Source organism: Mycteria americana, chromosome 3 (genome assembly GCF_035582795.1).
Source record: "Mycteria americana isolate JAX WOST 10 ecotype Jacksonville Zoo and Gardens chromosome 3, USCA_MyAme_1.0, whole genome shotgun sequence".
NCBI lineage: Eukaryota > Metazoa > Chordata > Aves > Ciconiiformes > Ciconiidae > Mycteria > Mycteria americana.
Window position 1 is genome coordinate 132,900,225 of NC_134367.1, and position 22,215 is coordinate 132,922,439.

General features: G+C 44.4%; 1 protein-coding gene across 9 annotated transcripts in view; it reads left to right on the top strand.

Moving 5' to 3' along the window:
• The window catches only part of RIN2 (Ras and Rab interactor 2), a 123,352-nt gene that overhangs the window by 39,309 nt on the left and 61,828 nt on the right, over positions 1–22,215 (top strand). Inside the window, exon 1 of one of the 9 annotated variants that reach the window (XM_075497118.1) lies at positions 66–230. The exons of 7 other annotated variants lie outside the window; for them this stretch is intronic. The gene's annotated coding sequence lies outside the window, so the exon portion shown is untranslated. Of the gene's footprint in view, positions 1–65; positions 231–6,424; positions 6,554–22,215 lie in introns of those variants that run through there. One more of the 9 variants, XM_075497122.1, reaches the window with a different exon arrangement.

Consider the following 22,215-nt stretch of genomic DNA (forward strand, 5'->3'; position numbering starts at 1 on the left):
ACGGGCTGGGAAGGAGAGGCTTCGTGCGCCTTTGCGGCGCGGTGCTAGCCCGCTTGGGCCCGCAGGCAGTTCGGCAGGCCGCGCCGCAAACAGCGGTTTGGCCAGGCTTACCCAAGAGTTCCCAGTCTGGGCACCTGCATCCCCTTTCTGACTGGAATGGTGGTTCCTGGGGCCCAAAAGACAGGGATACAACCTATGTCTTGCCAGTTCCTCCTCTTAAATATTTCCTTGTAAGTATTATGGTACACGTTTATTTTAGATCACGCAGGTCTGATTTGGTAGATGTAGAATAGCAGAAGGTACACTTTCCTCTGTTAGCTTGATTCCTTTGTCTTCTCATCCTTCCGAGCTACTCGGCTCTCGTTTGTTTCATTTACTGATTGTCTAAAGCGTAACTCTTAAGCCCTTTTAAGTGAGGAACCCCTTTATGTGCCTTTGCCAGCACAGCTGTGTTGATGAGGACGGAGCAAAGCATGATTTCCACCTGGTATTCCTGTGTGGGCAGAAGCCCCGGGGGTGAACAGGACAGCGCTTGTGCAGCGCCCTTTCCCCGTTGGCACGTAGCCTGTGGGGAGCAGCCGGGGGACTGACTGCTCAGGCGGCCGGCTTGTGCTTGCAGGAGCGCACGTTTGCCCGGCGGAGGCTGGTGAGGCAGAGCTTGGAAGGGCTCTACCGCTCCACAGCACCTCCGTCTTCAATTCAGCTACGTCTGCCCTGACTCTGTGAGTAACTCCGTGTTTTGCTGGGGTAAGATATACCAGTAGAGCTGCGGAACCGAGCTCTTACCTTTCCTCAGGCCAGATCTATGTTAAGTTTCATATCTGTTTAGCTCTAAAAATATTTAATTGTTAATAGTGTACTTGGGACCCGAATACTTAATTCGATGAGCAGGAAGATTATGGTAATAGAGTTGTCTGTTAATCACACAGCCCCGCAAGGAAATTGTGCTGTGATTCTGAAGACATTTATATGGAACAGTCCCCTGTGTTTTACCATACGTAATCCTAGGATGCATTTAATTTAATTGAGAGGATTTGTATTCAATCCATTGCCTCATTCTTTGTGTTAATTAAAAACATAAACTAAGTAATAATTACCAAGAATATCAGCAATATTGACCCTTCTGAAAGTGGTGATGGAACAGCTGCGTGGAACAAGATTCCTGTTTGTTGCTAGGAATGCACTCCCCAAATGGGTTTTGAGGCTGACTTTTTCTTCAGGGGATTTCTGTAGGTTTCAGTCTGTTCAGATTTGGTAAACTTGTAAATGTTTGGATTTTTTGTTTGGTTTTGCCCCTCTCCAGGTTTGGGATCGGGCAGTACTGTTGGAAATGAGCTTCCAGGGTCAGGTGTGTCCCTGGCAGGTCAGTCTGTCAGGACTGGGTTGTGCCTAGCTGTAACGTGGGTTTCCTCTCTGGCTAAGGCTTTAAAAGGACAGCTAGCGTAAGTCTTTGTGCTGAGAAATGGATCCTGCTAAGCTTCAGGATTTCGAGGTTGCTTGAAAAACTTCTGGTGCCTTGAGAAACTTTTGTGCTGAACAGGGTGCAAACCCAGGAATGCATAATCTCTCCTATTCAGAGCACGGGTGGCCCAGCTGTGGGGTTTGGTTTTGTGTTTGGTTGTTTTTTTCCCCCCCGGACGTTCACATTCTCTTGTGTCAGGGCTATGCCGCGTGAGTGGTGTGAGGCTGTGCTGGCCAGGGGGCTGCTGGCAGCCCGTGCTCCTGGCGCGGCTGGAGAAGGTGTGTCGGGGCTCTTGTGGCTGACTGGCGGATTGCTCTATCGCCTTCTCGCGCTCGCAGCCAACTCGGTGTCCCTCGCCCCAGCTCTGAGGCCCCACTGGGAGGGGTGGTCATGGTCTCTGTGTGAAACTCTGCTCCAGCGTCCCCCTCCCTAGCTCGCTGAAGCATGTCGTGTGTGATCAGCTGTGTGAGGGTTTTGGTGTGTGGCTAACAGGACCAGGAAGGTTGGCTCCTGTTGCTCTCAAGCATGTCTAATGTGGAAGATGACTACCTCTCTTACTTAAGGCTCGGGGGCATTTTTGGGTTGTTTCTAAAGATAGATCAGGCATAGTAGTTACTAAGGCACTGAATGAATAGTATGGTGACTGAATTTTTCACAAGGGAGCTACTGCTTTAAAAAAAAAAAGTAGAACAGCGCTGTCAATATAGCGGTTAAAGAGCTTCTGTTATCTACTAGAATAACGTAGCTGTCGTATCGTAGTGATAAGTAATGTAATTCACGTCCCATCAGCAGGAGGGAATTGATAGAGTACTGTATGAAGTAGATATGGTCTCAGTCCTTTTCTTAACGCACGTCACCAAACCGCAGTCACAGCTTATTAGCCCTGTAGGATCACCGAGGGGCTCTGGATCAGGAGCTGAAAGGGGCTCAACAGCAAAATCGTGGTCTTACCTTCCAGACATAGTGACTCCAAGCACAGAGTGGAGCAACATACAGAAAACTGGTTCTGTGGTCATGTGTATTGCAGGCTCCGTGATTGTGCAGGACTTGCCTGTGGCTCTGAATACTTGGCATACCATACAGATCTTGAAAATAAGAGGTTTGCATACCTCTAATCTGTAATTGGAGATTTATCAAGATGTGTCTCACAAAAAAACCCCTCTAAAATTCCTTACTTAAGAGTTGCTTGGGGAGAATGCTAAGCAGAGTCAAGTGTTGCCAGTTAAACCTTTTTTTGTTCAAGTCACTTATTGTTCAATTGGTAGTGTGTATCGGGAGAGGGGACGGAAGTGTAACTAAATATTTGGCGCCCCGTGTTAAATTGAGTCATTGTGTAACAAAACACAGAGGTGACGTAGTAGGAATTGGATGGATATGAAGCTCTAATTTCAGTGTTTACAACACTGAAAATGAATTATTCCTGACACATAAAAAGCTCTACAGCAAGACACTTCGTGCAATACAGTTATCTTATATCTTCTTATGGAGCACATTACTGAGAGCTGGAAAGGATGTCACGTCCGCTTCTTAGCATTTATGGTGCTTATGACCTAGGGTAGGACTACTCATAGTCATCAGTTTTATCTGGTATTCTGTCACCTGCAGTTACCCAATCGTAAGGCACGCTGGTTCAGCCTGCCGTACTCGTCAGGAGTCGGAGCATTTGCAGTTCGAGCAGGACGAGGAGAAAGGGCTGGCAGGGACGTGGAATTTTCTTTGTCTCTCTCAGCTGCCGTGAGCTGCATCACGGTTTGTTTGTGGAAGGGCGGCTGCTACCGCTTCGCATTCTTGGCTGTAGAGTCTGAACCACTTCTGTGGTCTGATCCTGCTTTTGGTCTGGGCCCCATGTGATACTTACCTGGCGGGGGAGACATTCTGTTCTGTAACCCAGCCTGTTTTAATTCGGCTTAGAGGGCCTCTTGTAGATGGACCAAAACAAACACGCGCAGTCTTTCCTCTGCCGCCTTGTTCTGCGACGCTGCTGCAGAAATGAAAGGTGGTGAAGGACCTACCAGGCATCGTAGTGAGTCTCGGTCCGTGGCTGCCTCCACACTGGACCTCCTGCCCTGAAAAGCACCCGCTCTCCCAGCTGATGACGTGGCTGGCAAGACGGAGACAAAGGTTCGTGCGGTGTGGAAGCACAAGGCCTCTCCTCATGCGAGCGCTGCACCGCTTGACCCGGTCACAGCAGCCCTTGTGAAAAGCGTGGGCAAAACGCGCGCTGCCGCTCTGCGAGCAGGTGGCACGCGCGGAGCTGCCCCGCGGACTGCGCGAACCCGCAGGCATCCGTGCGGCACAGGCCGTTTTGTGAGATGCCACGCCGTGGCCTGCGGCGCTTTGTCAGAGAGGGTAAGAGTCAACTCAGGAAGCGGCAAACGCGGTCCTGATGGGCGGGCTTGCAGCTGTGGGGCCGGCTGGTGGTGGTGGAGGCGAGGGCTTCCCCCTCTCTGGCAGCGGCCCGTGCCCCCAGCGGTCCCTGTGGCGTGGACCAGCACGGCGGGCCCCAGGCTGGCCCCATCGCTCCAGCAGCCCTGGCCCAGCCTCCCCTTTGCGCCCTTCTTGTGGAAGCAGGGCTGGCCTGCCTTTCCCGTTCGTAGGGTGTCGTGGCTGAGAAGAGCTCCTGGGCGGGAGCTGGGTGAGGAGGGGGAGGTTGGTGGAGGGGCTGGTGGCCGAGAGAGGAGCTGCTGCTTGGCTCGGCGGTGGGGAGGGGGGTTACTCCAAAACCCGCACCTGGTGCCCGAGGAGGTGGAGGAAGCAGGGCAGGAGTCTCGGCGCAGAAGCGTGTGTTAGTCACTGCCGTTTTTCAGCCAAATGTTGTGGCCTAAAGTTTTCGGGCAAAACGAAAGGCAGAATGATGTAGCACAGCATTCCCGGGACCTCTAATGCTCGGGAAGTCCATTGTTCGTGGGGATCGTTCTTCAGTCAGAGGAGGGCAGGCCTAGTTCTCCTCTCTTGACAGGAAGTTTTATACTTACTCTGCTCGCTTCAAGGGAGTTGCTCGTGAATTGATGCTATTAGTTGTGACCGCGGAATCAGGCCCGAGAGCTTGGATTTATCCTTGTAACTTTTTGTTGACTTCCGTAGTTTTTATGAGCCTACGTATGTAAAGCCCATGCTTAACGCTTTTAAAGAAAATTGAAAAGTTTGCAGGATGGCTAAAGCCATATTTCTGTCCGTTTTGGTTTTTTTTCTCGCATATCATTTATTGAAAGTTTGCAGAAAGATTTCAATGTGTTCTCTAAGAAAAGTGACTAAAATTGATTGTCTTGTAATTCCAAGCCTGGTCGTGTATACCCACTCGTTATGTGCTTAGAAGTAGTTGGGGAATATTTTTTTGTCTGCTATTCAGTCTGTTAGTTTGATTTGCAATTATTTGAAAGTGGTCATCTGTCTACTGCAATGCTTTGAAAAGAAGCAGGCGTGTGGGGGTTTTGTGGTTTTATTTTTCTGCCTTGAGATCAGCAGAGAGAAATTACACATGAAGGAAAAGAAATTGTGGAGCTGCAGTCACATTCTCTCGGTAGGTTCATTCCGGTTTTTGGAAAAGCTGTTCTAAAGGATTAGCTCAGTTGAAAATTACTGAGCGTTAATGGTATGCTGTTCTCTTTGAAGCTGGTAGGGATTCTACCGTCAGTGTGAATATGGGAGAGGAGTGTGAAGATCTGGCCATGATAGAGCGAAAGTAGCAAAAGGAAGTTATTGGAGTCCTACCAGTCCTCTGGCAGGAATAACAGTATTTTGGGATATGTAACTATTGTATATGATTTGGAATTAATGAACCCATTTGTGTTGAGTGTTGTGTGAAAAGACTGTTAATGATGCTGCACCGTGGAGGATTCTGGTCTGTGAAGATGATGTATAACAAGAGGGTAGGATGAGACAAAGGAAGTGCATTTTTCCTCCCGATCTTGGAACAGGATTTCCAAGATAGCCTTGCAAACGAAAGTTCTTGGAAGATGTCTTACCTGTGACTTGTCTCTGAGGAGTAAAAGCCCTGCTTTGCACACAAGCAGGTGTCGTCTTCCTGAGTTCTGAAAAGCCTGGAAGCACTGAATCATTTTGTACGCTATTTAAAAATGAAGGGACAAATCCTTAGCTGCAAATTACTGTTGCTCCATTTCAACCAGTGGAGCACTGCAAATTGACTCTGGTGAGGGATGCTAACAGTCGTCTCCCCCAGTTTCGTGTATACAGGCTTAGAGGCAGAAACAACTTTATTCTGAGGGGCTTTCCTCAGAAAAAGCTATTCTTGCTCCTCACTCCACCAGCTCCAGAATGTGAATGTCATCTGGCCAAATGCCCAGGACTAAACACAGTGCTCTAAACATGGTCTCAGAAGTGGCTTGTAAAGGAAAAGAAAAAACAAAAACTTTTTGGACTTTTAAGTGGTTCCCTTACTTTTTTTGCATCCAAAATGATGTCTTTGGCTTCTACTTTATATTTGCTGAATACAAATCCATGCTTTCCAGTAATTAACTCCAGGGCTCTTTGACCCTGACTTTCTTGAAACATACTTCCAACATGAAGATAACCCAGAGTCTTACTTGTTTTCCTTTCACACATGATGTGTCTTACATATGCTGACATTCCCTTTCTTAACTTGTCGCAGATCCGTAGCCTCGTCTTCCTCTTAATCCTTTGCTTAATAGTTTCTCTTAATGGATTGTGCTTTTTGAGCATATGCCAAAATACGTATTTAAATACATTTGAGAATGAATGTGTGGAAAGCAATGGAAATACTTGCTTGACTAACTTGCCTGCGTTCCTGGGTGAGCTAACTGGTTCAGATGACAACTCAGAGTGGTGGAGTACGTGAGGACGGCAGAAGGCAGGTCTGAATGAGCGATCAGAGCAGCACATTGAGTCCGTACACGGAGAAATGTTATTTACCATGGCAGAGTACTCTCTTTTATCTTCCTGCCCTGCAGGTGCCTCGTCAGGTGCTTAAGGCAAAAGCCAAATGCTCTGGCATGGGGTGGTTTCTCCTGTGTGGAGCAATGGACAGAGTTGCCAGCTGTTTTCCAGCTCAGCCGGTGCCCCTGGGCCAATGTGGCAAGACGCTGCCCTTTCTTCAAGCTTCATGCTGATTCTGTAAGTGAGCCTTGTGGTAACTTTAACTTGGGAATTAAATAAGGCCCAGATTGAGGTCTGGGTATGCCTGCTGCCCAGATCTGCTTGTGTGGGGAAACTGCTCACCACTTTTTGCAAAGAAGTTAAGTTTTTAAACTGAATTTCTCTCTCCTTTTTTTTTTTTTTTTAAATACAACCACAAAACAAAACCGTAACCTTCACAAAAGCAAAGATGCATCCTTTAGCTAGCTGGGGCCTTGGCAGGCTTTATGATGCATAACTTGCTGAGACTGTAATTTCTTAGGAAAACAGTTAGATATTGGCAACTATGAGATGCCAACACTCAGTGAATTGTCGGTAATAAGCTATTCTAGCTATAGCTGTGGATTTAAAAAATAATAATTTCTTCACAGTGTTCACGGCGTTCATGCAAGATGAAAAATCATAATTTGAACACTTTGAATAGTTTGGGAGAAGGAAGCCAGGGTTCTTGCAGTGTGTTTGCTAAGGGCCATACATGTTTGGTTTGCCTGTCGAGGAACTGTCAGGGTGCTCTAGATTATTTAAATTGTGTCTGCCCACGTGCCACAGTATAACCCCAACTTTGTACATAGGCTTTACTAGCATCTGTCTAGAGACAGCTGTTTAAAATGGTGGTTGTTCTGGAAGTTGACAAGAGTTCAGTTTTGGGAGGTGTGAGTAGAAGATGTTAGTTTTCAGTCCTCTGACTTTTACTCCTAGTAGGTAGAACTTATTGACTTAAATAGTAGCTGCGGTAAAACTCATATCCTGAAGTGTTTCTCTGAATGTGTGTTAGACCTGGGAGTTGCTGCTGACATCTTCGTAAACTGCTTTTAAACAATTGAAATTTTAGAAAATTATCTTTGAGCCATGAGTAAACTTTTCCACTAGTTAAGTATGTCGGACTTGTAAAGCTGTTCAGTTACGTCAATGACGAACGTGGGTCAAGAGTCTACTAGCCCCTCTCCCGTGTCCCAGAAGGGTGCCATCCCTGCCTGCCCTGCCGTGTGAGAGATGGACTGTGGCTCTACTTTAAAATGGGGTAGAATCCAGGAACTTTTAATACGATAAAAACAATGAACAAAAGTTATTGCGCAAGCAGCAATGTTTGAGTCTTACCAACTTGTCATGAGGAGTTACGCAGAAAGCCTCAGTTCTAACTTCTATCAGTGGTCTTCAGGTTATGTAGTATATACTTCTTTGCAAACTTGTGTTGCTTGGAATTTTTGGCTTATTTGATCAGAGGAAGAACGAAGATTCACCATCAAGTGAGCAGCTAGCTTTCCTTTGGTTAATTCAAATGTTCTATTTAGTGGTTCCGTACAAATTCTTAATTCATGTTTGTTGCACTGATAAATGTACAGCTCATCCATTTTGGCAGGAATTCCCTGCAAAGATACTCTCAGCATTTGTTTTGCAGTACGTCCCTTAAAATATTTAACTTTATTGCAAACTTTTTTCTGGAAGGTATGATCTGCCAAGATAAATATTTGGTTTGTTATAGTGCGGATTCATTTTTTGATGTCTATATGAAAAACGTTATTTCATCCCATGGTATTTCATGAATGATGGGGCATAAGTTAGCTATCACTTATAGTGTATTTCCCATATGGTTAACAGCAGCCCTGGCAGCCAGAGAAGTGTTCTAGCTCTATCTTGCGTGTCTTGTTCCTTGCTAAAGATAGTATGCTAGCATGCACACACCCTTTTGGCAGACATACCGGGCATCTCCCTTTGCTGCTGGGAGTCTTCTGTTTGTCACGCCATAGTCTAGACTTGGGAACCGTTGCATTTACTACTCCACAGTGAGCTGGAGGCATTTTTTTTTCCTCTTTTTTTAGTATCACAGCCTAAGAGCTATATCTAAATTCAACCTTTTATTTAAGGTTTATTTCAGGCCAAGGAATACGTAACATTGTGTCAACTTCACTGATGCTCTGTGTGTTGCTTTTGTAATGTTCTGTGTTTTGCTTAGCATTTAAAGTCGTTTTACATGTTTTAAGAACAGACGGTAGGTGATAGTTGTCTTTCAATAGTTTCTAATAATGTTCTAATAATGGCTAGAACATTATTAGTTCTAATTTTGACCATCTAATAATAATGTTCCTGGCAGGCTTTTGGTCACACCACTGGAGTACAGAATGTAAAACTAAGTAAAAGTTTTGGGCCTTGGGATAAGCTGAGGAAAATGTTGAACTGAGGATTGCTGGATGGAGACACTAACTTGCAAGTAGTGAACTGAAGACAGTAGTCTTAATGCCAACACCTTGTTTCATACAACCTTTTCCTTCACAAACGAAGGCATGTGTTTATCGGTGTAGTTAAAACTCCCGCTAGAAGACAATGCATCAGTCGTGATGGAAAGGCTCCTTGGGATTTTATTTTGTTGGGCCTTCCAGTTCCCATGCGCCGGTGGATGTCGCGTTCCCTGTGCAGTTCTGTCCATGAGGACGTTTCCTTTCCGGGCAGGGACGGGCTTGTAACGCTGGTTACAAGTGCTTCCTCTGTGTCGAGGCAGAGCGTGCCCTTCGGGCGCAACGCAACGGGAAGGTAGCCTTTGTTTTGCTAGCAGAAGTCTTCATTTGGAACATTTTACTGGAATCTGGTACATTAAAATGACAACGAATTTAAGAAAGGTAGATCATAGGTTCAGCTCGTGCTCAGTAAGCTTTCCATTCAGCAAGGTGTTCATACTTTATATATGTATAATTTTAGCTATGAATGGCCCATCAGTTTTTCTCTGTTCGTGCTTTTCCTGATTGACGCACTGTTAAATGAGCGCTAATGCAGCATAGGCCAACAGATCGTGTTTAACTCCTGAAACTATGGTAAAGGTCCTGACAAAAAATAAAACACCAAGTCTAGCAACTTACAGATTGTATACGCTATTCCTGACATCTGTTAAGCCCTATTTAGTCTGAACGTGCAACCTCCAAAGAAAGATAGCTCATGGAAAGTTTTGCAAGGTTCGTTATGTATAATGCCTGGAGGGTGACTCTTTCAGCAGTTTATGGAATCCCTTGCTTTTACGCATCCACTGTCCGGTGGCTAGCATGGAAAGCTGGTTGTCAGTTGAAAGCTTTTTATCTCAAGCTTGCCAGCTTTTAATTGAAGGCAATATGGTTATTTGCTTGGCTGCTTAAATCAATTTCTAGGCTAGCATTTTTTCCCTGCCTTTCAAACAGTGATTAACCCCAGCAAGGCCTTAGACCTTCCTCTTTCCGATCCAGTTCAGCGAAGTACCTGTACTGGAGTCAGTGCCACTCCAGTGTGTTGAGTCCTTGGGTCTGTGTTGTGAATGTGTAGGCTAATTCCGAATGGCAGAGATGATGATCATCATTTAAATGCTGGACCTCCCAAGGCTACACATAAATGGGTAGTTGTGTTGTTGGAAAGTGGCTAAGTTATCGCTTCCAGGGGCAGTCTCTTAAGTTCCAGCCTTGGTGGTCACCAAATGGCACATTAAACTGTTACTGTTTCAGGCCTGAATATGATACGGTGGTGTCAGTGTAATTTGTATATAGGTGTGAAATGTGGGAGTTCAAGGGTAGGTATATTTCTGTGTGAATTTACACATTTGAGGAGACTGGAGAGAGATGCTTTTCTGTGGCAAGCTGCTAAGAATCACGGCAGCTGTCTGAAGGTGCTCATGGACTTGGAATGCATTTCTGATCCAGAGATTAACGAGCAGAAGTTGTCAAAAGTTCGCTGAACATGCCGGCTTCCAAGACATAGCTGTTGCTGCTGAATTCTGCAGTGCTGGTAGCATGGGGTAGTCGGTGTTTGGTGCTGTACAAAGAAGGAGGAGGTGGAAGGAGAAACAGAATTACAGAGTGAAAAGTGATTTAGATGTTTTTAAAGCTGGATTACAGTCTGGGTCTCTTTCCGCTATGCATTGCCGAACAACAGATTCCCTGGACAGGAGAAGGACCACGGCAGTTATATTCTGCAGAATATAATTTTTATCTGAAGGGGAGAAGGGGAAAAAATCGGTTCTAGCCCTTCAAGCTAAGAATAAATGTGGGAAACATGAGCTGAATGCAGTCAGACTGGCAGCTGGCAGCAGCTGCTTCTGTTACACTTTGGGCTGTAGGGGCAAGCGGAAGAGCTTTGCTCCTGCTTGAACCCTGTAGCGGCGTTAGGAACCCCAGCTGATTGAACAGCCCCTCTGGGCTGGTGAGGAGGGGATGGGAAGAGTGGGCCAGCGGTCCCTCTAGGCCTATGCTGTCCTGGTTGTCAAGGGGTACTCGGCACCAAATGCTAGCTAGTTACTTGGGGGGTGGCAGGTGTTGGCCTCAGCAGGGTCTTTCTGGGCAGCTCCGGCTGTCCTGTGTGCAGGCCTTGGGGGAAATAATGGAGCGTGCTTGATTTCTGCCTTTAGGAGGAAGCCGATGCCAGCTCTGTGCTGGGCATTGTTCACGTTCACCTTCTCCAGTCGGGGCCGGGGTAGGACTTTGCAGGTAGGAGGAGATGCAGGACAGTGATCCTGCCCACGTGAGGTCATGGTCCACGAACTGTGACAGAAAGATGTTTAATTCCTCCGTGATTTGCCTTTTGGTGCTATGGTTTTAGAAGGAAGGCAGAATGGGAAGGAAATAATGAGTTTCAGGGGTGGGTTGAGTTCCCCTAGCTCAGTCACAGCAGGTCAAGTTACTCACTTGAGAGATTTGTGACTCCCCAGAGACGTGGGTTTGTGTTTGTGCAGGGAACACATCGTAGCTGAGGTACAGAAGAACAGAGAGAAATGAACTTGGTGGTGTTTATTTTAAGAGTGGTTGATAGACTTTGAAGGTTTTTTTCATGTTGCTGAATTTATACAAAGAAGCTGTATAAAAATAACTGGCACCAGATGTAGAAGCAATAAAATAATGCTGTGTTAAGTCTTGAAACTGTGGCATGTAACCACAAGAACTATTTTCACCCATTGGCGGCTTTCTCTTTATTATCTGCAGAAAGAGAATGATGGAATTTGTTTGCTGCTAAACGACTTAATTTTTTGTTTGTAAAAGGACCAAGTAAACCTGTATGCTAGTATGCTTAGTCCCAGCTCCCTATACACAGTGATTGCCAATGTTTGTTGCTAGCAGTCATGGGAATCTTCTGGTACCAGTGTGTCAGCAAGGATTAAACCTAGAAAATATCTTGTCATCTGACTGCTTCCTCGCTTTCTGGGTCTGATTGCGTTTCATTCAGATCAGATAAAGAGTTTGTTAGTGTCACTTTTTTTCTATCTGACCTATGTGCACAACATACCCCCCCGATACAGTAAGCATGTGGAGTCACCAGTGTGTTTTACTTCAGAATGGTCTGCTGTTGTCAGCACTTTGACCCAGTTTCACCATTTCAACAAATGAGGCTTATTTTCTTTTAAAACACTTGTTTCGAAACATTTTGTCCCAGGAGAGAGAAAACAAATTGTTTACACAAGCAAACTAATAGTGGAGAAATTACACCCACGCTTCCTTCTTCAGGAGTTCCCCTGCTAGTAGTTTCTATGAACTCATAAATCCAGTGAGGAAAGAGAAACTTTTAGTAATAATCAAATGGCTCTTGACGTGACTGCCGATGCTGCTAAGGAAGCAAAGTTTGGTGACGATGATATTCCCCCTACTGCTGGGGGATCAAAAATAGGTTGGACAGAGAAGGGAAAACTGCTCATGCCAAAATCTAGGGAGGGGGAGGACCTTCTGTCTTCCTTGTCTGGATGAAGATGGCCTGGGAGAGGCTTTCAGCCTTTCTCTTTACTGTAAGAGCCAGTTGGTGGCTGTAGCATCCCTCTTTATATAGGGGGTTTGTATGTCCTGCTGTTTTGAGGGACTTGAGGAAAGAAGCACGTAGGTGAGTTATTGGGGTGATGATTTTGGACCACCTTCTCAAACACAAATGTGATGTTGGAAGAAGGAGGAGGGATGAGAAGGCTGCTCAAACCTGTGTAAAATGCCAGATCTTGGAGATGTCGTATAATATGAAATACATCTGTCTTTCCAGGATCCTTATGCAGATGGCTAGGGAGAGAGGGGTGGAAAAGGAGAAGAGCTTTAATAGGCAGTAGAAAATAGTGAAAACTGCAAAATGTGAAGAGAATTGGGTTGGTGGATGGAAAACTTACAGGTACGGGGAAGAAAGGTGGCAAAGTCATAGGGTTTCATCCCCCGGGGTTCAGCTGCAAGAATGAGGGCAAGCTGGGTGTAGGGGCTGGGGTAGGAGAGACTGGGGCTGGTCAGGATAAGCAGAGTGAGAGAGGAGAGCTAGTGATGGACAACCTGATAGAAAAAGGGAAGAGGGCCAGGAAAGCAGCAGGGACCTTTGCATTGTTGATGAATTGCAAGGCAGCAGTGACAGAAGAAGGAGCATTAAGATGATGGAGGTACCCAAGATGGTTATCAGAGGGAAAAGTTACAGGGAGAGGTCAGAGGGAACAATTGTCCTCTGAAGGAAGATCAAGAGGAGCAGCATGAGGACAGGAAGGATGACCTGTGGTACGTGACTTGGAAGTTACACGGATTGAGGCCCAAGCCAGGAAGCCTGGTTGAGGCTAACATTGTCAGTCCCATGGTGTATATATAAAAAAAGGAAGAGGAGTGGAATTAACTTGGGACAGATATTTCAACAGCCTTCAGCTTTTCATTTCCTGGGTTTCATTGGTGTGTGTCATAACCTTTTTGTTTTCACTATTTGTTTCCCATAAAGAAATAGGATGGAAGAAGAAACAATAAACAGTGTTTATCAGAATAGTATGTCATGTTTGGCTTCTCTCACTTATTTGGTGAACATATATTTAGAAACTAAATTGTAGATTCTAAATATTTGAGTATCCAAAACTCCCTTGTCCCTCAAAGAAAGCAGCTCCCAAATGAATCCCCCCAGCCCCCCAAATAAAAAGCAGTTCAGTTATATGAGAAAAACATAATTAAAATAATATTTCAGAGCATAGTTGGTCAAAGTTGTGGGTGAATTTTCTCATAAAAGCAATCACTCTTTATAACAGTCTTATAGTTTTGATCCTTATGGGAAATGTACAGGTGCCTCAAATGACTTTGAGGATTTAAACTTCCTTCCTAATTTTTCCAAATAGGTCAGGTAGGGGCAATCCCTTGTGTTATGCTATCTGCAGACTTTGTTCTGAAGAACTGTTAGATTGCCTTATTTATGCCTACCCCCCCACCCCAACTGGATCCTCAAACAGGCAAGAAATAAAGACTCTTCAAATTCAGTTTGCTTTTCTCCCTGGGATCTTGTGTGTGGGTTTGGGTTTGTTTTTTTTTTTTTAACTCCTAGTAACATTATGAAATAAGTCTAGGCATTTCATCTCCCGTGATGTGTATGTGGCGTAGCTGAAGGGACAATGAGAACGCTGTGCTTGGTGATTATCCTGCTTGCTGTGTTGGCACACTTGTGCGACAGCGAACTGGCTCACAGATACGGCTCGGTCTGGTTTTTCCGCTCTGTATAGTTAGTGTGGTTCGGGAACGAGTTGCACATTCTGAGCCTGATGGTAGCTTTCCCTCTACATACTACAGCTTAGCAGCACTGTGGTGTGGTAGCGCAGAAGGTCTGAAGGATTTAGTGGGGCAAACCCAGTTCACCAGTCTCTCTCTGAAGCCAAGACAAACAGGGATGCAAGCCTTCTACATTGAGTAGCTTATCTATTCATGGCTGGTGGGTCCGAACTGGGTTAGGTCAGTGAAAACTCTGGTATAGGCATAAGTGTTTTGCTGTCTGGTATATTTACATGGGAGGTCTTTGTATGGAGAGCAATGAGTTCGATTTAACTAAGAGAAAAGACTGCAAGAAAACCTTTCAGTGCACAAAACAAAATAAATAGATCAAGACATAAGCACTGTTCTTTTAAAGATTTTCTAATGAAAATATTTTCTTTTGTTCATTGAGGGAAAAATATCTTTTACTTCTCAACTTCATGGTTTGCTGTGTTTGTGCACTGGCTCTACAAGAAGAGCTGGTAACTGTTTTGGAAGTGTGCTACAAAAAGTGGTGCTTAAAGCAGCCGGTTCTGTAAAAATAAGTAGTGAGCGAGTGCTGAGTGAGTAAAGAAGCAAACTGTCTGTAGTGTCTGTGTGTCTGTGATGTGCAGGTGTTTAAAATGAACAGCACAACCACAAAAACTTGCACGTGATTTTCCTCACATAGGCTGTTTGATTACGTTAACCTCTTGGTCAGAAAGCAATAGTGGAAATGTAGCTAATGACATGGAAGTATTCTTGAGCAAAAAGCAAATCCACAGCTGCATAGCTTGAGTCCACCCAAGCTAGTCACTTGGTGCTGACCTGGTGTAATTCAGTATGTAGGAAGCTTTAAAGAGGTGTGTTGATCCTTTCAAGATCCAGGAATTTCAGGGGATTTACACTAGCTGACCCAGAACACTTAGTCTACTTATTTTAGGAGGGAAGAATGAAGTTCAATCGCTCTATTTTTTTTTTCCATTTATTTAACATTAGATAAATGTTCACGTATCACTCACTAGGTGAGCTGCCAATTTTTTGTATGCATTTTCCAGGGGTAGATAAATAATAGTTGTGGTTTATTTAGTCAAGTTGTCCCTGTGGAAAACAGACATCCAAACATTTCTCTCTCCTGCTGATACATAGCTCCAATAGTACATTAAATTGTTTGCTCGGAGTTCAGAGCTTTCTGCACCTGGAGATGTTTTCTCACTCAGCCTGTGTGTTTGTATACTCAGGTGTGTATCACTTGCTAATAAATACAAAGCTAGAAGTCTTATTTATTAATTATTTAAGCTGATGTGCTTTTTGATTTTGTGCTTTCTATTGGGTTATGCAAATGTAATTCTGTGTGATGAAAAGTAAAAATGTGTTTTGGAGGGGTGGGGTGTTCCCACCCCTGTGAGAAACCGAGAAAGAAAAATAATGCTTTTCCTCTGATAACTTGTTCTCTCAAAACAAGCAAGCAAAGAAGAAAAAAGTGAAGCAACCTGCAACACAAAGTCTTATACTTGATTTTATTATTTGTTGTGTATTAAATAGAAATTCAAGAAAATACTCCAGTGGTGAAGGGGAATACACACACCTTTGTGAAGTCTTGGCAAAATCCAGAGGTCGGAAGGGGCCTCCAGCGGTCAGGTAGTCCAGCCCTCCTTCCAGTCAGATCGGGGTGCTCGGGACCTTGGTCCCCTGCGTTTTCAATATCTCCAAAGATGGAGACAGCCCAGCCTCTCTGGGTCCCTGTTCCAGTGTTTGAACGCCCTTGTGGTGAAAACCTTTTTTTCTTACGTTGAGTTGAAAGCTCCTGTGTTCCACATTGCCCTTTGTCTCTTGCCCTTCTAGTAACGTGCTTTTGAGAAGTTTGGCGCTCTTCTCTACACCCTCCCATTAGGTAGTTGTAGACAGCAATAAGGTCTCTCCTAGCACCGCGTTACAGAACAAAGAAAATGTCATTGACATGAGCCAAACGGGTGTAGCACTGCTTTGCAGTTTGGGGGTGGGGGGTGTGTGTTAGTGTGTCTCAGTGGAAGTGGGTTCCCTTCACTTGTGATATTCATCCTTCTTTTATGTGGTCTCTTCCTGCTGCTTTGTGATATGTTCCACTTTTTCCTCTATATATGCACTGATGGCCATGAAGGGTTATCGTATGTGACCCCTGTCGCTACAGTATCTGAAACTCTGTCAGCGCTAAGTGGTTTACTCCTTGGAAAAAACCCTGTAAGGTGGGGCAGTACTGCTCCCAAATTTCATGGGAAATGAAGACTAGTTATACATCAGAGTTCTCACTAAATCTGAGACCGGTTTCGTAAATCTTGAGAGTGCATTAACCACTGGGACTCTGTCTTAATGGAACCGTGCATAGGGTCAAAGAAGGCACGTGTGCTTCCCGAAATCACAAAAACATCTTTCTCTTTTAAAGATGATGCCACGCTGTTTAGATTTGTCTCATGTTAGATACACGTGTAATCCAAAAAGTGATTCAAATGCTCCCCTTGCTTTGGACTTTCTTTTAAAAGTGGCTGGAGGATGAGGTATCGGCAGGATTTGCAGAGCAAGCCAGCCTGGGGTGCTGGCAGTGTGAGCCTCAGCGCTAGCCAGTACTACACAACGTGGGGGCGGCTTTCTCCACTGCTGCAAGCAGTGAAGGCCGTCGCTTTTGCACTGATGCTACTTCTTGTATCGTTGAGGTAGCTTAACCTGCTGGCTAATACGTAATCACGTGAGTGAGGACACCGATGTTGAGTACAGGCTTGCACAGCTATAGCATCCTGTGGGTTGTATGTCTTGGGACGTGTTACTGTGCAGCTCCTTGATACTGTGAACAAAGCTTTTGGTATACAGTCTGAGTTTATATGGTCCACAAAATTACTATTTCCTGTAATATGCTAATTGCTTGAATAAAGAGAAAAGGGTGACATTTTTCCTAACTAATACTAAGGGCTAAATTGAGAAGTGGCCCAGGTGGTTACATGTCTTAACAGTTTTTACCAAGAAATTCAAATATAACCCCTACCATAGACTCAGCTGAAATAAAGCTACTGTATATTTAACTGCCTTAACTTACTACACTCGGAGGAAGAGCAACCTGGGACTGGAGAGTAGCAGCTACTGTCACTGAGAGCTATCTGAAGAACAAGGTGTCAAGTGTACTGCGTTTCTGATGACCTGATTCCATAGCTAATCGATAAAACTTTAGATCAGTGGGGGTCCAATGGTACAATTTACATATTTTCTTTTGAATGTGTCACATGGAAGATGAGCCGAAGGTCAACACCAGAATAAGAAAATGGTGTTTGTTCCCTAGTTAGTCGTTGCCTTGATGTCTCGTGCTGAAGTTGAGGCGTGCAGCACATTGACGCTTCCGGCGTTTGTATTCAGCGGTCTCAGAGTGAGCAGTACCAGCTTTTAGGTGGAGATTGGAGTAACAGATATGCTCAATGACTTACGGGTTTCTTATAGGCTCTTCTTGGATGCCATTTAGTGTGCTGTATGCTGAACCTCATTCCAATACTTGTGGACATCAATGGAAATCTTTCTGTTGATTTTATGAAACATAGGATGTAGCTGCTTAGGCATTGGCTACCTCCTGAACAATAGTTTACTACTTTTAACTACAGAGCCGAACAAAGAATAATCTTTGCAAAACATTTCTTAGGGAATAATGAAACAGTTGCTTGCAGTAAGAGAATAGTTGTTTTCTTATAGGGAGATATCTATTAAGCAGATCAGTGATGCAACAAACACAACTAGAAAGTGCTATTGCATTATAATTGAAAGAAGCTATGTTTTGTCATTGTTCAGTGGCATACAAACTAGTTAACTTTTGATTTTATTATTTTTTTTAATAGTGAAGAGCCTAAAAGATTTTTTTCAATTAATAGATAACCCTAAATATGTGCAGCTTTTGCAGTTCTCTTAAGGCCACTTTTCTATCTTGCAATCCATGGCTAATTTTTACTTTTAAGGTCAAACAAACAACTTTTAGTTCTGCCTGCCCTCCTCCCCCCAAAGGGGGGGCCCTTTCTGTGTGCTGCTTTGGGTAAACAAATGGAATCCTTTTCAACGAGTTACATGAAGAAGAATTTTTCAAAAGCAATTTGTTTTGCCCTATCTCTGAAAAGTGAATCACTTTTACTGGAAATCAGCTGAAACTTGCTGCTCGGTATTTCTGAAAACACTGAGCACAATGTGCGAGAGCTTTGGTGTACGTAATGCTCTGCCACACTGGAGCAATGTTTTAAAATGGGAGTCATGCATGTTTAGAGTGCTGCGGAAATTCAGCCATCTGATGTTTATATAACAGTTTGGACCCGACGACGTGTGTCAGAAATGCAGTCTTTACTGCTCACGCTAACCTGAGTAACGTTACAGGACAGTACACACAGCCTGTGGTGCCTGTTTCACTGCCTCTGCTACCATGCATTGAAAGTATGTATTGGCACTTGACGGACCTAAGAGGAGGTTGTGCAAGTGCAGAATGCTATAAATAGTGTGCTTGACTGCTGTGCGGACAAGTTGTGCTTCTGTTATCAGACTAAGAAAATAGGTAAAATTAATTCCTGGCTGTTGTTCATAGGTCTCTGAGATACTTCAGCAGCATGTGGGGAGTTTGAGATTGAAATTATCTACAGAAAAGAACACTTTGTCTGCGAATTATTGATGTCCAATGTAAGAGGAGTGTGTTGGGGTTTTTTTTCTTGAGGCAGGTGAACGCTATGACATTTTGGATACGTTTTGCGAGGTTTCAAGCTACCCAGTGAATTTAAGGTACCAGAAGTCAGTTTTGGCTTAAAAACAGTTGTAAGCATGGAGCATCAGCCACATCATCCTGGCTTTTACGTGTGGCTGGCCTGGCTTATTCTGTTGAATTTGAAAAGGTTTGATATGTACCTGCTAATCTTTCTAAAGAGCGTCTTTGTGGTTTAATGGGAGAACTGGCAAAGGTTAGCTTCAGCTAGGGCAGCTTCTGTCCCTAGGCTCTCCCTGTGGCCGGGGAGAGGAGAGGCAGGTTTAGGGGACCGCCGTTAAGTGTCCGTCCTGTGTCCTCTCCAGAGTTACCCTTTCTCTGCTGACTGAGGGGCACCCAAGAGAGATTGACCCTCTCTGAAATAAAGGTAGTCCTTGTTATTGTCTACTGGTGCGATATAAAACTCTGCAAACAAGAAGTAGAGCATGTATGGGATTAATCCGTCAGAGGAAAGACCCACAAACTCTAGCAAATAAATGGTAAACTACAAGGCATCTTTCCACGTCCAGTACTGAATTTGTTATTGCTTCAAACACGTATACCTTAACCATTAGGTAAAGATACCTTGTATGCAAGAACCCTCTTGCTATAGTATGGGATGTAAGTTCAGGTTTGATCTGCTATATTATGGTGTTGCAGGATTTCTTTTCCTGTATATTACAGATTCACAGAATGGTGATAATGGAGAATATTGACCATGAAGTAGTCCTAAAAATTTACAGATCTGGAGAACAGACAAATACCACATGGTAGTTTTAAGAATGTTGGTGTACATTTTGGCAAGTCCTTAAAAATGTAGGTGAAGGTATTCCTTTCCTTCCATCAGGTTGTTTATTTTAGCAGGAAAATCTTACCTATACGTTCTCCCCATCTTCTGAACTTTTGCATATCTACTCTGCGTGCATTTAATAAACAATGACGTATACTTCAAAAGCATGCTGCAGTGTCCTTACCAGGCTTTCAGTAGGGTCAGCACGCTTCTTTTTTTTTTTTTTTTTTTTTTTTTTTTTTTTTTTTCTCCAAACATGATGAAATAGAAATTATGGTCTATATCAGTAACTGTTAGGTGCAAAAGAGTAAATTGTAGAAAAAGATGCTGTTCTAGGTACAGCTATCTAATACCAGAATAAGCATATCTAGTCACTTAACCCTAGATCATGGAAGTATTTGAGTAGATAGAAGTGTTTAAGCTATTGAACCGGCAGTAGGTCAGGTCTCTGCTTCCCCCTTGCTGCATGGAGGAATGTTATCTCTGGCAGTGGTATGGTCAGAGCTTTCCTTGGTGCCTCTCTCGGGCAAGGAGGTAGGAGTTACGACATGAACACTGAAACCCTCATCCTTCTCTGGGATTCATGGTACAGGAGGTAGAGATGCTTTTCCCAGGTGCCCAAAATAACCCACAGTCAAACCCAGCAGGTGGTTGTCTGGTGCATCTCCATCTAGATGCAGGTGCTGTAACCCATCTCTCTCTGCATTTGACTTAATGCTTCATTAGGAACTCTGAAGCTTCTCCAGACCTTGAAGCTATATTGTAATTCAAGTGATTACCTTTTCTTGCTTCTTCCAGGAACCGCAGCTCAATGTTAAATATTTTTTAAGGGATTTGAGAACATACTTCTGAATGTTTTCACTTTTATTATTCACTGGTTTTGGCAGGAATAACAAATGGAAATTACTGAAATACTGCCAGAAATTCTTGTTTTGTGAGATATCCAGGCCAGGGAATTTGGGAATAATATGAACCTTCTGAAAGGCTATCCAAATCAAAGCCAATCTTATAAATATATTTCTCTGACATGTCTAGAGGCAAAACAAGACATGAATGTATCAACGTACAATCATTCTCTTATAAGAGATGTGGTAGTATCTTTCACGATTAAATGCTGTGCCAAAGGAAATGACTTGGGTTTTTATTCCTTTTCAGTAATGTGGAAAGTATGCCATGGGAGCAAGCAGGAAGAGGTTGTTTAGTGGAAGAGAGGAAGAAGAAACTGTGTGGAAGGGGTGCAGAGAGACAGCACTAGCAGCTAACGTAATCCTCTTAGTAGTGTGCCATGTTCAGCAAAGCTTAAGGACTGGATTTTCCGAGGCTTTCAGTGTTTGCCTAACTGTACGCTCCTGTTGGAAAGAGTGATATATGTCTGTTCGTGTCAGTGGGAGCAGAGTCGGCCAACTCTTGCTCGCTTTTCAGATGGGATTTTCAGATGCTTTCACTTCTGCATTTATGACTTCAGCATAGATAAAAGAAGTGGGTAGACAGCTGTGAGTGAGACGGCAGATCTATCCAAAATCTAATGGGACTTAAAACCTCTCCTGAGAGTGCCGTGCTGAAACAAGTTCAAAGTAATTCCTCTTTATCCTTTAGTCTCTTAAAAGGTTGCCATAGAGTAGGATCTGTAATCAAGGGGAAAAAATAAGCCTGCAGGCAAAAGGTTGGTTGAGGCAGGAGCGATGACTAGCTGAAACCAGATGTAGAAAGGTCAATGTGTAAGTTTGGCAGTGATGTTCCCACTTTAGATTAAGTCAGATAAATATACCAAGCCTGATGCATGGACTGGTTCATAGCCCCTGAAGATCCGAGTCTCTCCACGTAGTAGTTCCTTAAGCAGTTGCTGATACTTTACAGCTTAAGACATGGTGAGGTGAAGGAGTCCTTGGAAAGATGGCTGTGATTTTTAACAGCTTTGCTACGTTAACCAGGATGAGGAGCATTGTTGCTTCAGGGTGCAAATACAGGTGTCAGAAATGATAAGCCAAGGAAGCTGAAAACAGCTGTGACCTGTAACAAATAAGCAAGTTGACAATGTTGGGAGCTGAAGAGTAACCTTTGCATGCTACAGAGAGTAATGTTCTCCTAGATATCAAACTGTAAGTCAAAGCTATGAATGGGGCAGGGTGGGGGAGGGCAGTTTCCCAGCTGTTTGTTCTAGGGAAGAGGACTACTAGGAAAAGAGCAGCCATACTGCATCCAAGTGTGGGTCCATCTAGCCCATTATCCTCCTGCTTATGAGGAGGATATGAGGTTGCGACCCTGCAAACTCTTCCCTGCACCTCCAGATGCTACACCTTGCTCCTCAAACTCATTTGCCAGTTCTTGAGGCGTCACTTCTGCCTCCAGATTCACAGCTGCACCACACCTTCCCCTCACACTCACGTGAGCCAAGGCTGTGTTGGGCCCTCGCTAAGTCGTGGCTGTCCCCTGGGAGGTGGGCACTGGTGTTAGGAGCCCCAAAAGCTCATCTGCTTGAGGAGATCAGAGACTTCTGCAGGCTCTGGGATCACGCTGCTGGCCAGGCTCTGGCCTCCTCTGTGCAGGCCTCCAGGAAGTTCAGGAAGGCCCAGATGGCCGGGGCTGCCAGCCCAGGAGCGGGCAAGTGCTCAGTGGCCTTCTCAAGCTGCCCCAGCTGCAGGCACGCAAGGTGGGTCCCAGGGACAGGGACGCTGAACAGCACAGG